Source organism: Schistocerca cancellata, chromosome 3 (genome assembly GCF_023864275.1).
Source record: "Schistocerca cancellata isolate TAMUIC-IGC-003103 chromosome 3, iqSchCanc2.1, whole genome shotgun sequence".
Classification (NCBI taxonomy): Eukaryota; Metazoa; Arthropoda; class Insecta; order Orthoptera; family Acrididae; genus Schistocerca; species Schistocerca cancellata.
This window is the reverse complement of record NC_064628.1, coordinates 42038792-42052213: the sequence shown is the minus strand read 5'-3', so window position 1 is coordinate 42052213 and position 13422 is coordinate 42038792.

Below are 13422 nucleotides of genomic sequence, written 5' to 3'. Positions count from 1 at the left end.
ATGATATTTCATAAGCCCCAGGTTACTCTCAAAGGTCACATTACTGCTAAGGATTATGTGACCATTTTGGCTGATCAAATCCACCTTACGTTACAGTGTTTATTCCCCAGTGGTGATGCTGTGTTCCAAGATGACATGGCCCCTGTTTACACAGCTCGCGTCATACAGGAATGGTTTCCTGAGCACAACAAGGAATTGTCACACCTCCTCTGGCCACTACAGTCTCCAGATCTTAATATAATTGAACGTTTGTGGCCTACTCTGGACCACCACCATCACTGTTACCTAAACTTGCCACTCTTTTGCAGCATGAATGTTATAAGATTATCTTGAAAACCATACAGGTCATCCGTTTATCCATTACAAGATGACTGTAAGATGTTTTGAATGCCAACAAGTTTCCTACACTGTGTTAGACATAGTAATGTTCTCTGTTTTTGGTGTTCCCATATTTTTGTCCAATCCCTGTATATACGGGCAGCATTCATTCACGTGATAGTGAGAACTTTTATTACTAGCTCTATGCACTTCTTGAAATAGCAGTAGTATGGACATATCACTTTTGTCATTCGGGGTCTCACAAGAAGTGTACAATGTTGCAAAGTGTACTGTGAAGTAAGTAACGTACACGTCCCTATCTTTAGAACATCATTCACTTGCTCTTGTAAAACTCTTGTCATGTGAGATGATTGCCACAGAAATTTGAGATATTAACTCCAACAAAAGCAGCTGCCCATAAAAACAAGCCAGCCGGAGTGGCCAAGCGATTCTAGGCACTTCAGTCTGGAACCACGCGACCGCTACAGTCGCAGGTTCGAATCCTGCCTTGGGGAGATGTGTGTGATGTCCTTAGGTTAGTTAGGTTTAAGTAGTTCTAAGTTCTAGGGGACTGATGACCTCAGAAGTTAAGTCCCTTAGTGCTCAGAGCCATTTGAGCCATAAAAATAAATAAATAAAAATAAAAAAATCTACTTATTTGATACTGGTGGCAATACCAACACAACCATAATTTTTCAACAGAAAATGAAGAAAATGTGGCCCCATCTTGCCACCCTCCCCACCCCACTCCCAGAAAAAGGAAATTTTCCTGACAGAATGTAAAAGTAGGAGCTGAAGATACCTCGTCTCACAAATTCTGATATCTTTGGAAGAGAAGACTCAGTGATAGGCTTTAAATTTTGCCGGAAGATGATGTGCTGATATAAGAATGTATGACAAGTTATTTCTGTTCTGTATTGTGTCCCCCATCAAGATTTGTGCAGTCTGTTCATTTGCTAAACCTTTCATATCGTGACAAAATAGTGATCTGCTTGTTCCTGTTTGAATATATCTTATTATCCAGCAAATCTTGGAAAACAGGATACACTTGTAGGGAAATAAGGTAGTTCATTTCTTATCAAATACTTCTGTAAGACTGAATGATTCTGGATCCTGATGTATCTTGTATAAACTTTGATAACTATTAATTGTGTCAAAACACAGAGAGCAAACACTAAAGCAGTTTTCCTCCTACCACAATGCTAATTTTAGGATATAAGTTTAGTAATGTGATTCATACCCCTTCCAAATATGATTGTGAAATGGTGTAGACATTTATGTGAGAAATATCATTCAGATTGAAAAATTTGATTGGGTAGACAAACATGCTTTAGACAGGCTGTGAATTATCAACAAGGCAAACACCTAACACATCATAGCAGTGATCATGTTGCAAATATAAATCATGAAGGACTAGTGGTTAGAAATATTGAAAAATATCTCTATGATCTTCTAGCCACAGAAATTATTACAGACCATGAAACACCTACACATTTATAAACTGAAAATTGACTTAAGGGGATCCTTTCACACATAAACTGGCCACAAGTATGCAAAACAGATGATATCATGTGGTACCATTTCCATGCAATATGCAACCATAATTTTAATTGGAAATACTAACAAAATCTGAGGCTTCAAACCTCCAAAAATTAACAAAGTAAAGGAAGATATGAAGGATGTATATGAATGATCTGGAACATCAAACTGCAGTATTTTCCAAGAAAGTAAAAAGTTTACAAGAAAATACTAAAGAATCTAAAAGTACACCATAGTGCTGATCAGATAAGCAAATCTAGTCATCCAGAATGAGATTTTCACTCTGCAGCGGAGTGTGCGCTGATATGAAACTTCCTGGCAGATTAAAACTGCGTGCCCGACCGAGACTCGAACTCGGGACCTTTGCCTTTCGCGGGCAAGTGCTCTACCAACTGAGCTACCGAAGCACGACTCACGCCCGGTCTCACAGCTTCACTTCTGCCAGTATCTCGTCTCCTACCTTCCAAACTTTACAGAAGCTCTTCTGCGAACCTTGCAGAACTAGCACTCCTGAAAGAAAGGATATTGCGGAGACATGGCTTAGCCACAGCCTGGGGGATGTTTCCAGAATGAGATTTTCACTCTGCAGCAGAGTGTGCGCTGATATGAAGCTGTGAGACCGGGCGTGAGTCGTGCTTCGGTAGCTCAGTTGGTAGAGCACTTGCCCGCGAAAGGCAAAGGTCCCGAGTTCGAGTCTCGGTCGGGCACGCAGTTTTAATCTGCCAGGAAGTTTCATATCAGCGCACACTCCGCTGCAGAGTGAAAATCTCATTCTGGAAACATCCCCCAGGCTGTGGCTAAGCCATGTCTCCGCAATATCCTTTCTTTCAGGAGTGCTAGTTCTGCAAGGTTCGCAGAAGAGCTTCTGTAAAGTTTGGAAGGTAGGAGACGAGATACTGGCAGAAGTGAAGCTGTGAGACCGGGCGTGAGTCGTGCTTCGGTAGCTCAGTTGGTAGAGCACTTGCCCGCGAAAGGCAAAGGTCCCGAGTTCGAGTCTCGGTCGGGCACGCAGTTTTAATCTGCCAGGAAGTTTCATATCAGCGCACACTCCGCTGCAGAGTGAAAATCTCATTCTGGAAACATCCCCCAGGCTGTGGCTAAGCCATGTCTCCGCAATATCCTTTCTTTCAGGAGTGCTAGTTCTGCAAGGTTCGCAGAAGAGCTTCTGTAAAGTTTGGAAGGTAGGAGACGAGATACTGGCAGAAGTGAAGCTGTGAGACCGGGCGTGAGTCGTGCTTCGGTAGCTCAGTTGGTAGAGCACTTGCCCGCGAAAGGCAAAGGTCCCGAGTTCGAGTCTCGGTCGGGCACGCAGTTTTAATCTGCCAGGAAGTTTCATATCAGCGCACACTCCGCTGCAGAGTGAAAATCTCATTCTGGAAACATCCCCCAGGCTGTGGCTAAGCCATGTCTCCGCAATATCCTTTCTTTCAGGAGTGCTAGTTCTGCAAGGTTCGCAGAAGAGCTTCTGTAAAGTTTGGAAGGTAGGAGACGAGATACTGGCAGAAGTGAAGCTGTGAGACCGGGCGTGAGTCGTGCTTCGGTAGCTCAGTTGGTAGAGCACTTGCCCGCGAAAGGCAAAGGTCCCGAGTTCGAGTCTCGGTCGGGCACGCAGTTTTAATCTGCCAGGAAGTTTCAAATCTAGTCATGTTAGCAAAAAGTTCAGAGTAAGTAAATTAGGAATGTGAATAAAAAGCAAGTAGAATGTGTCTAGGCTGCAATAAGCAGGTGAAGGGTTATGTTGGGAGGAGTGGATGAGAGGAGAAAGGTTGTGGGGAGTGGGAGTGATGGTAGGGGAAAGAGTGGCTGATTGTTGGGAGCAAGAGGCAACAGGCACACAGAAAAGGAATATGGCACTAGTGGCCTCGTTCTCGCCACAGGCAGAGGAAATAATGTGCAATACACAATGATGAGGAGTCGATTTGGAGGGAAGGTAGAACAGAGAGAGAATGAGATTAGAAAAAAAGAGTATGAGTGCAGGATCAGAGAAGTCAGGAACTTGGGGCAGGGGTGGATACTGTAACCAGGAGGATTACAGGATCAGGTGAACATCCTGATTTGTACTAACAAGCTAGTGTTTGCTCTCTTACAATTTTCTTAACTAATGAGATGAGCTCCAAGATATATAAGTTGGCAGTTTAACAAGATCTTAAGCAGTGGCTCTCCCAAATTTTTGAAAAGTGAGTTTTTTCAGTGTTTCTAATAATTATTTTCTGCATTATAAGTATGTTCTACTTGTAGGAGAATTCCTCCCCCCCCCCCCCCCCCCCAATAAAAAAAGTCTGAATCTTAACTATGATGCCACCTTTGCACAGTGGATGTGACTTTTTCGTATAACTTGCTGTGTTGTGCACTCTGCTAGAATTTTAATACAATAATATATGGTACTTAACGTGTTGTTTATAAGTTCACATGTTCATTCACTTTTAAATTATCTTGTATCCACAGTCACAGGAATTTAATGACATTCACTGTTCCTTGTTCATTTCCAGACAGAGTTATTTCTAGAGTTTATAGGCCTTTCCTTTGTAATTCATATAAATGCACTGCAACTATTTTTCCTGCATTTATTTCTTTTCTAAAATTTTGTTTTTATAAATGATATGCATATATACTGTATTTTTTGTGCGCTGACTTAAACTATTTGTTGCCTGTTTTGAAGGTAAAACTGTACCCATTTTTTGTGTTATTCCCTATATATCCAAAAGTTCCATTTTTCTGGTAATAGTGGTGGTGGTTAGTGTTTAACGTCCTGTCGACAATGAGGTCATTAGAGATGGAGCGCAAGCTCGGGTTAAGGAAGGATTGGGAAGGAAATCGGCCGTGCCCTTTCAAAGGAACCATCCCGGCATTTTCCTGAAACGATTTAGGGAAATCACGGAAAACCTAAATCAGGATGGCTAGAGATGGGATTGAACCGTCGTCCTCCCGAATGCGAGTCCAGTGTGCTAACCACTGTGCCACCTCGCTCAGTTTCTGGTTATAGCTCATGGGTTTATACCATCAAAAGCTTCTGTAAGGTCTAAAATATGATTGTTATTTGCTCTTCACAATCCAGTGAAGTCAAAGCATCATTAATAAAATTAAAGACAGAGATTTCTGTAGACCTATATTGCTGGAAACCACTCTGTGTATTAGAAAAAAAAAAATTAAGTGTGAACGTCTTTTATAATTTTTTTGTAATATTTTAGAGAAGGCAGTTAACAACAAGATTGGTGTACAATACTTAACATTTGTCTTATCTCCCTTCTTGAATATTGGCCTTGCTTTTGCTACCATCAATTTTTCAGGCAAAATTTCTGAAGACAAAGAAGAATTACAAATATCAAAAGCGGGTTTGGATATTTTTATCATACACCTCTTTAAAATAAAATTAGGAATGTTATCAGTGCCAGATGATAATTTTGGTTTGAGTTCACTGATAACATTTAATACCTCTCTTTCTTCTAATAGGCACAATATTTCCAGCTGCTTCTGTGAAAAATTTATCTATTGCTATGTAGGTATATGGGTCTATTATTCTCTCTGCAAATTTTATGAGTTTGGTGTTGTGATGCTCTGTATGCATTTTTCGTAATACTTTTCTAACAACATCTTGTGTTACCCTTGTTTATTTATTGTATTTTTTGCAACTAATGGCTTTTACAAATGTCACAACAATTTTTTCATAGGTAGCACACCGCGTCTAGTACACCGCGGCACTCGGGGGCCACAGCACAGTTGCGACACCTGAGGATGGGCTTAGAGACAGAAACCGATCGTGATAATAAAGGAAATTTACAACTGAAGTGGTATTTTCAGTCTCTAGTATCATTTCTAATGGTTTTGGGTAGAACCTGTTTGTAACATTTAAGTTAGGCCTGATTTCTGTATGCTTTGATGTTTCCATAAAGTAATCTTTTTCTCTTGAGGGATATCTGAATTCCCTGTGTAAGATTTGTTTATTTTTAAGAGGGAAACATAGCTCAAAAGGATAAAGTACTTAAAATGCATTAAATTTTTTATTGGTGATTCTTTCCTTGAAAACTTTTTCCCCATGTCTCCTTAGGAAGGCAGGCTGTGAATGAATTGGTGCTCTGATCTCTGTACTTCCTTACAGATCTGAATGATGCCCACAGACATCTAATTCAGTAGAATTTTTTGCACAGTATGGTCCACAAAATCTGTAATGAACATGGCAATAACACTCGAAATTAGTGTACTATGGTGATGCTACATCTTTTATTAGCTGGGGCTATACTGAACAGTTATCAGTACAAAACAATTAAGAGAATTTTGGTCTATTCACAGAATATTTTATTATGAATTATTACACTGAATAAGAGTGAGAAAGATGTGATGGAGTTTATGTTAAGTTGTAATCCAACTCAAGTGGGCTAGAATTCTGAACAGCTGTCATTAGTTAAAAAATCTGACAAACATAAATTTCTAGGCACTGTAAGAGATGAGGAATTTTACATGGAAAAAACATCACAGTTACATGAGTAAAAAATACATGCTGCAACACTTATTGATTAAAGTGTCTCACAACCATACTAACACCTCCAGTCCAAAGACAACATATCTACTATGGATTCACCCTCTCATATCTGGAATATTGGTTTGAGTTTGGGGTAGGTTGCCTCCACTCTACATAGATAGGGTATTCGGACTCTATAAGAGAGCAGTTGGAATAACTGCCAGTATAAGAAAAAATATTAATCCTGTAACGGCTAATTCATTAAGTATAATTCACTAACTGGGTACGCTGCCTGTGTTCTTAAGCAAACTGTGTTCCCAAACGAGAATTTGGTAATGGTGGGAAGGAGAAGTGTAGAGGGTTATTGTAGGGGAAGGTCGAGGTTTGAATACAGCAAGCAGGTCCAATTGGATGTCCAATGCAGTAGTTATGCAGAGCTTAAGATACTTGCATTAGTAGGCTGTGGTGGAGGGAGAGGGGCAGATGGGAGAGGAGAAGAGAAGGGGAAAAGACTGGTGGCTGCTCAGGCAGAAATCAGTGCACAGTGAGGGTGAGGGGAGGCAAATTGTGAGGCAATGACAGGATAGATGGGCCAGAAACAGATGGATGGAGAGTGTGGGACAGTGGGTTGAGGCCAAGGTGATTTCAGGAGCAGTGAATGTATTTTAGAGATAACTCTCATCTGCAGATTTAAGAAAAGCTAGTGGTGGAAGGGAGGATCCAGATGGCTCAGGCTGTGAAGCAGCCATTGAAATCAAGTGTCTTATGCTCATCTGCATGTTGTGCTACAGGGTAGCCCAGTTTGCTCTTTGGCTCAATTTGGCAATGGCCATTCATCCTGGTAGCCAGACCATCCCACATCCTGTTCCTTAAATACTGCCTAAACCACAGAACCCTCACCAATGGCCTAACCATAAAAATTTCTTTCTCTGGATCTCACCCCTCCTTTTAAAATGACATTCACCTTTTCTGATACCACCAGTCCCTGTCCTCACAAACCTGGTACTGTAAAAACACATCTCCCTGGCACAGGTTTTCCAAAACCATCACTGCTCCCTCTGTGAGACACTGCTACTATGCAATCCCTACTACATACATCACATCTCTGAAACTAAATCCCTTGCACTCCAGCAGCTTGAAGAGCATTCTGGACACCACTCCTGCTGACATCCTATTGCTGCCTTGGGGCACAACTATGCAACACATATCCTACCCACAGTTTTCCTCCTTATCAATCTCTCATAGCGCCCAAACCCTGCCTACCTGACCTTTTCAACTTACCACATCACCCAAAACTACCTTCCAACCCTCCACTATCCTCTAAATCCAGACCCAAAACAATCCCACAGCACTACTCTTAAGCTTTCCACCAAAATCATCAGCCTCACAGAAGATTCAGTCCTCTCCAAAGGCCTCGCCCTCAGCCCTACACCCAAATTTAATAATCTTGGACTTTTCAAAGACCTGCTCTCCTCCCAGTCACTTCTTTGCTACCAATCCCTGTGTCCAAAGCCAACCTAATCCCAACAATGAACCTTGCCTCTCCAAGTTCATACCACTATCCAACCATGATCCTCCATACCTGCCTCCCACCCACCAAACCACCCCTAGTCACCCTTACTCCCAATTTGGCCTCACCATCCTTCCCCAGGTCCCTTCTTAAGAACACCAAACTTTCAGCAGAAGAAAGGACAGACATACCCAGCCTCAAAACAGATCCTGACCTAATCATCCTGCCTGCAGACAAAAGGTTACATCATTATCTTCATGAATCACAGTGACTACCTGATGGAAGGACTCTGCCAATTGTCTGATCCTTCACCTATGAATTCTGCTGTAGTCAACTCACCTCAGATGCCCAACATAATGTCCAATCCCTGCTTAAAGTCTTACGCCCTTCCCAGAACCTAAATCCTTTATTCATTGCCCTCCTCATCCCTCACACACACCTTCTACATGCTCCCCAAAATCCACAAACTCAACAATCCCTGATACTCCATTGTAGCTGGTTATTATGCTCCCACTGAAAGAATTTCAGTACTCATTGACAACACCTCCAGTCTGTTGCCCAAAATCTAGCCTCCCATATCAAAGTAACCAACCACCTATTCACTGACTCTTCACCAAAATCTCTTTAGCTCCTGGATCCCTACTCATCACAGTTCCTTATATACCGACATTCCTCAAAGCCGTGATCTTGCCACTACTGAAACACTACCTGTCCCAACATCTTTCAGACTTCACATCCACTACCTCATTCCTCATACACTTTAGTAACTATGTCCTAACACCCAACTACTTCTGCTTTGAAGAGAAGGTATACAAACAAATCTGTGGCACAGCCATGAGCACCTGCACAGCACCCTCCTATGCCAAACTGCTTATGTGCTGCTGAGTGGAAATCTGTCTAGCCCCTGAACCCCAGTCAGGTTCAGATTCATTGGTGATATCCTCATGATCTGGACCTAGGATCAAGACACCCTATCCTGATTCCTTCACAACCTCAACACATTCTCCCTCTTGCCTGGTATGCTGAAGGTCTCACATAGGTATTCATAGACAGACAGACATAGTCCACGAACAGATTTCCTGTGCCATATAATGTGGAAGATCGAGGGGCAAGACCTGCCCAATCCACCCACCCAGCACTTCCTATTCCAGTCCTGTGACAGGCTTATCCTACTCCATCAGAAGCCGGGCCACCCGTGAAAGCAGCCATATCATACCAGCTCTGCTGCAATCATTGCTCATTCTTTTATGTTGTTAGAGGTTGAAAATACCACTTCAGTTGTAAATTTGTTGTATTATCACGACCAGTTTCGGGCTCTCATAAGACCATCCTCAGGTGTCACAACTGTGCTGTGGCCCCCAAGCGCTGCAGTGGACATGTACTAGGCACAGTTTGCTATGTATGAGCACAGAACAGTCTTTTATATTGGTATGAGTATCAACTAGCTACCCACCAGGGTGAATGGCCACTGCCAAACTGTGGCCAAAAGCAAAGTGGACCACACTGTGGCACAGAATGCAGCTGAACACAACATGCTTGATTTAAAAAGCTGCTTCACAACCTGGGCCATCTGGATCCTCCACTACATGACACGCTCTTTTGCACTATGTAGACAGGAGTTACACTTATGACACAATCTCCACTACTGAAATCATCCCACCTTCAGCCTACAGTAATGTACTGACCCCACACCCTCCATGCAAGTTTTCCCATCTCCACTGTCTTGTCACCTCCTCACAATTTGCCTCCCCTCACATTCATTGTGTTCTGCTGTCTGGTGGTGCACACACCAGTCTTTCCCCCTTCTTTTTTCATCTTCTTTCCATCCCTGTTTTCCCCCTCTCCCTCCATCACAGACTCCCAATACTGTGCCCAGCAGCCATGTCCTACCACCTCTAGTTCAAGCATGCTCCACCAAGCAGCACTGTTCCCTCTTCATCCACCCATACCCTACTATTCCTCCTCCCCTTTCCATACCCTATTCTGGATTGTTGTGCCCAGTTGCATTTCAGTTGCATTCTGGCCAGAGTGGCTGGCAAGAGAAGAGTTGACCACCCTGGAATAGGATGTACCCTGTGGGTGAAATAGTCAGGTCTTCCACAGGGATATGACTCATGTGGCAATTGGCTGGGAGTGGATGCGGTACAAGGAGGGGTGAACCACAATACTGAGTAGACTGAATGGGTGGCAAAATACCATTTTAAGGGCAGTGGGAAGGATGCTGGTGAGAAACAATCTATCCTATTCATACTATTGTTGATATTCAAACCTGGACTTTCCAAGGTTTGATTTTTACCAATTACATCCTCATACATAACTACTTCCCCTTTGAGGGGAAGATACACAAAAAAAAATCCAAGGCACAATCACAGGCATTTGCACTTCACCCTCTTATGTCAATCTGTTTGAGAGTCATCTAGAGTAAATGCTCCTAGCCTCACAAAACCTAAATCCCTTCACTAGTTGATGTCCCTCAGTGATATCTTCATTACCTTCCTGGATGTTGACTTTCATCTCTCTGATTGCTTCATCCATATTTCTGTCCATACCAAGCCCACTAATCATTTGCTTCATCCATATTTCTGTCCATATATAGCCCATTAACCTGCATTTCAACTGCTGTCATCCCTTCCACACCAAAAAATTACCTCCATATAGCCTGCCTACATGTGGACAGCACATTTTTGGTGATGAGAATTCCCTTGCCCGGTATGGTGAAAGTCTTGCTAAGTCTTTCATAGACATTCACTATCCCCAAAATGTAGTCCACAGACAGATTTCCTGTACCATGTCCTCACACGCCCCTACTCCTCCTATCATCTCCAAGAACCAGCTGCAAAGGACCAACTCATACATCACCCAGTATCATCGCAGACTGGAACAATTGAACCATATCCTCGACCAGGACTTCGATTATCTGTCATTGTGCCCAGAACTGAGGAAAATCCTACTTACAATCCTTTCCACCACTGTTAATCTGATTTTCTGCTACCCACCCAATCTATGCATAACCTGGTGCATCCCTCCCCATACCACATCCTCTTCCAACCCTTTGCCACATGGGGCATATCCCTGTGGAAGACCTTTCTAATTCACCCACAGACCACATCTTACTCCAGCCCCATTACAGGCTTATTATATCCCATCAGAGGCAAGGCCAGTTGTGAAAGCAGCCTTGTCATATACCACCTCTACTAAAATTTCTGTGCAACATTTTTGTGGGAATGGCCACCAACCAAATGTCAATCTGAATAAATGTCCATTGCCGAACTGTGGGCAAGAGCAGAGTTGACCACCCTGTGAAGGAGCATGCTGCTGAGCACAACAAGCTTGATTTCAATGGCTGCTTCACAAAGCATGCCCTGCAGATCCTTTTCCCCAGCACCAGTCATTCTGAACTATGTAGATCAGAGTTATTTCTGCAACACATCCTTTGTTCCCGCAACCCTCCTAGTCTCGATCTCTGCTAACCCCTTGCTGCACATGAACCCTTTCCCAGGCCCCTAACTTTCTTCCCCACAGTCTATCAACAAAATCAATGACCAGTTAGAGTGTTGAGGCAGACTGTCTCTGATTGAGCAGTTCGGTCTGTGTCTTTGTAGCGTAATCTGTATCTATGGTGTGCTTTATTATCTAACACTATTATGTACCGGAGTTCCACAGTTGGGGACCTGACTACTGTGTGCTGTTAATTCATGTAAATTAGTTTATTCTGTTCCAACAATACGGTCTTCTGGCACTCATTGTGTTATGAACCTCACAAATCATTTTGCTGTTCCATGTTCTTTGCTAACAGTGTGTCTTGCACTTCATGAGTGATAAAAAGTGACAGTGACACTCCACATACTAGTGTTTTGCTGACAAACATGATTACACAACAATGGTAGACAGTAGACAATCCTCCTATTGGCAATGCTACAAAACCTGATTGTGGTGTGACTTCTGCAGCTCCACATGAACTTCATATCAGCTCGATGTGATTAACCTTCCAAACCCGCCATGTTTTCATTCACCTGCATCGTACTCATGTTCGCTTGCCTTGCATTGCATCATCTTCTGACCCCACCACACAACATGTCATTTGGTCCATGTTTCATGCAGCTGTCTGCATTACTAGCCACTATATCAACTGTACGTCAAGATTTACCACACGCACATCCAGGCTGGAGAGCCTTGTTGCTGCTACACAGTTGAGGAGAATAACACATGGCATCACATCTCAAGCTTCTGCTGTTTAACACTGATAATCCTCAGCTTTGGTTTGCTATTCAAGAAAGCATCTTTGCAGCAAATGCTATCATCACCGTCAGTATGATATACATCGCCTTACTCAGAAACCTTGGCAGCCAAGCAGATACCATCAACGACATCATTCTTGCACCCACTTCAAGTGATAAGTACCTGAAAGTTAAAACTGTGCTCCTATGGCACTTGACATGCACCACCAAGGAGCAGCTGCATTATGTATTGTATGATGAACATTTATGAGACATGACTCCATCCCAAATGTGGTGGTGCTTCTGCATAAAGATTGACCCACATCTCATGTGTGATGAGGAAGTTTTGGATGGTTAAACTCACTACACTAGTTCAATTGACGACAGTAGCAAGTAAACATCAACCACTGTACACCCATCTTTGTCTGACTGATAAAATTTCTGCACTTAGTCAATATGGACAACAAATTAACAGAGCCACCAATAATTGTGCAGGTGCAACACAGTACTGCCATGGACCCAGCCACAACAAATCAACAGAGCCACCAATAATTGTGCCAGGTGCAACACAGTACTGCCATGGACCCAGCCACCTCCTCCCTTCAATCACCATCAAGCACTTCTGACCCCATGCAATGCTGACTCATTGCAGGCAACATGGTCAGCACCCTGAGTGTTAACAAAAGAGACACTCTCACCACTTTTGCCCCCTCTGCGCTGGATACCATGTATGCACTGTTGTGCTACTGCTGGTACCATGCATGCTTTGGCAATGCTCCAATGGCTCCTCCCTCCCCTCACTCTACTCTGAAAACCTTCCTGTTGAAGGAGCTTGCAGACCGCCAGTTTATCATACTTTGCAATGACACAGTATGTGCAGCCCTGCAACCCCTTACCCAGTCCCCCACAAAGTGCTTCATCGCAGAGCTCACATGTTCGATATCTTGCTTCATGGCAAGCCTCACACTGTCTCCGTTAGCAAACTCAAACTGGCCTGGACACTCAGCAATGAGCTTACAGCTACTGACACTTCACCACCTACTGCATTGTCCTCACCTAATGGTCCACCCTTCTTTTGATGCATCAGCCCATCCAAATGGTGCCTGGATGTGCAGTGTTTCCACCCTAAGGATCTCCAGCTCACTGTCACCAGTGCTGATCTAATTATCAAAGGGACACACACAGGCTGCAAGGCTTCAAACAACACACGCGAACACCACTTTTGTGAGACATTCCCCGTACCCACAGATGTAGCTGCTTCAATCCTGTCTGTTTGCTTCAGCTACAGTGGCCATCTCACCATCACCATGTCATGCTTGCCACTCCCAGGCTGCGAGCTCTCCCCAGTGTCTCATGACTGTGACACTCGGACTGACACTCAC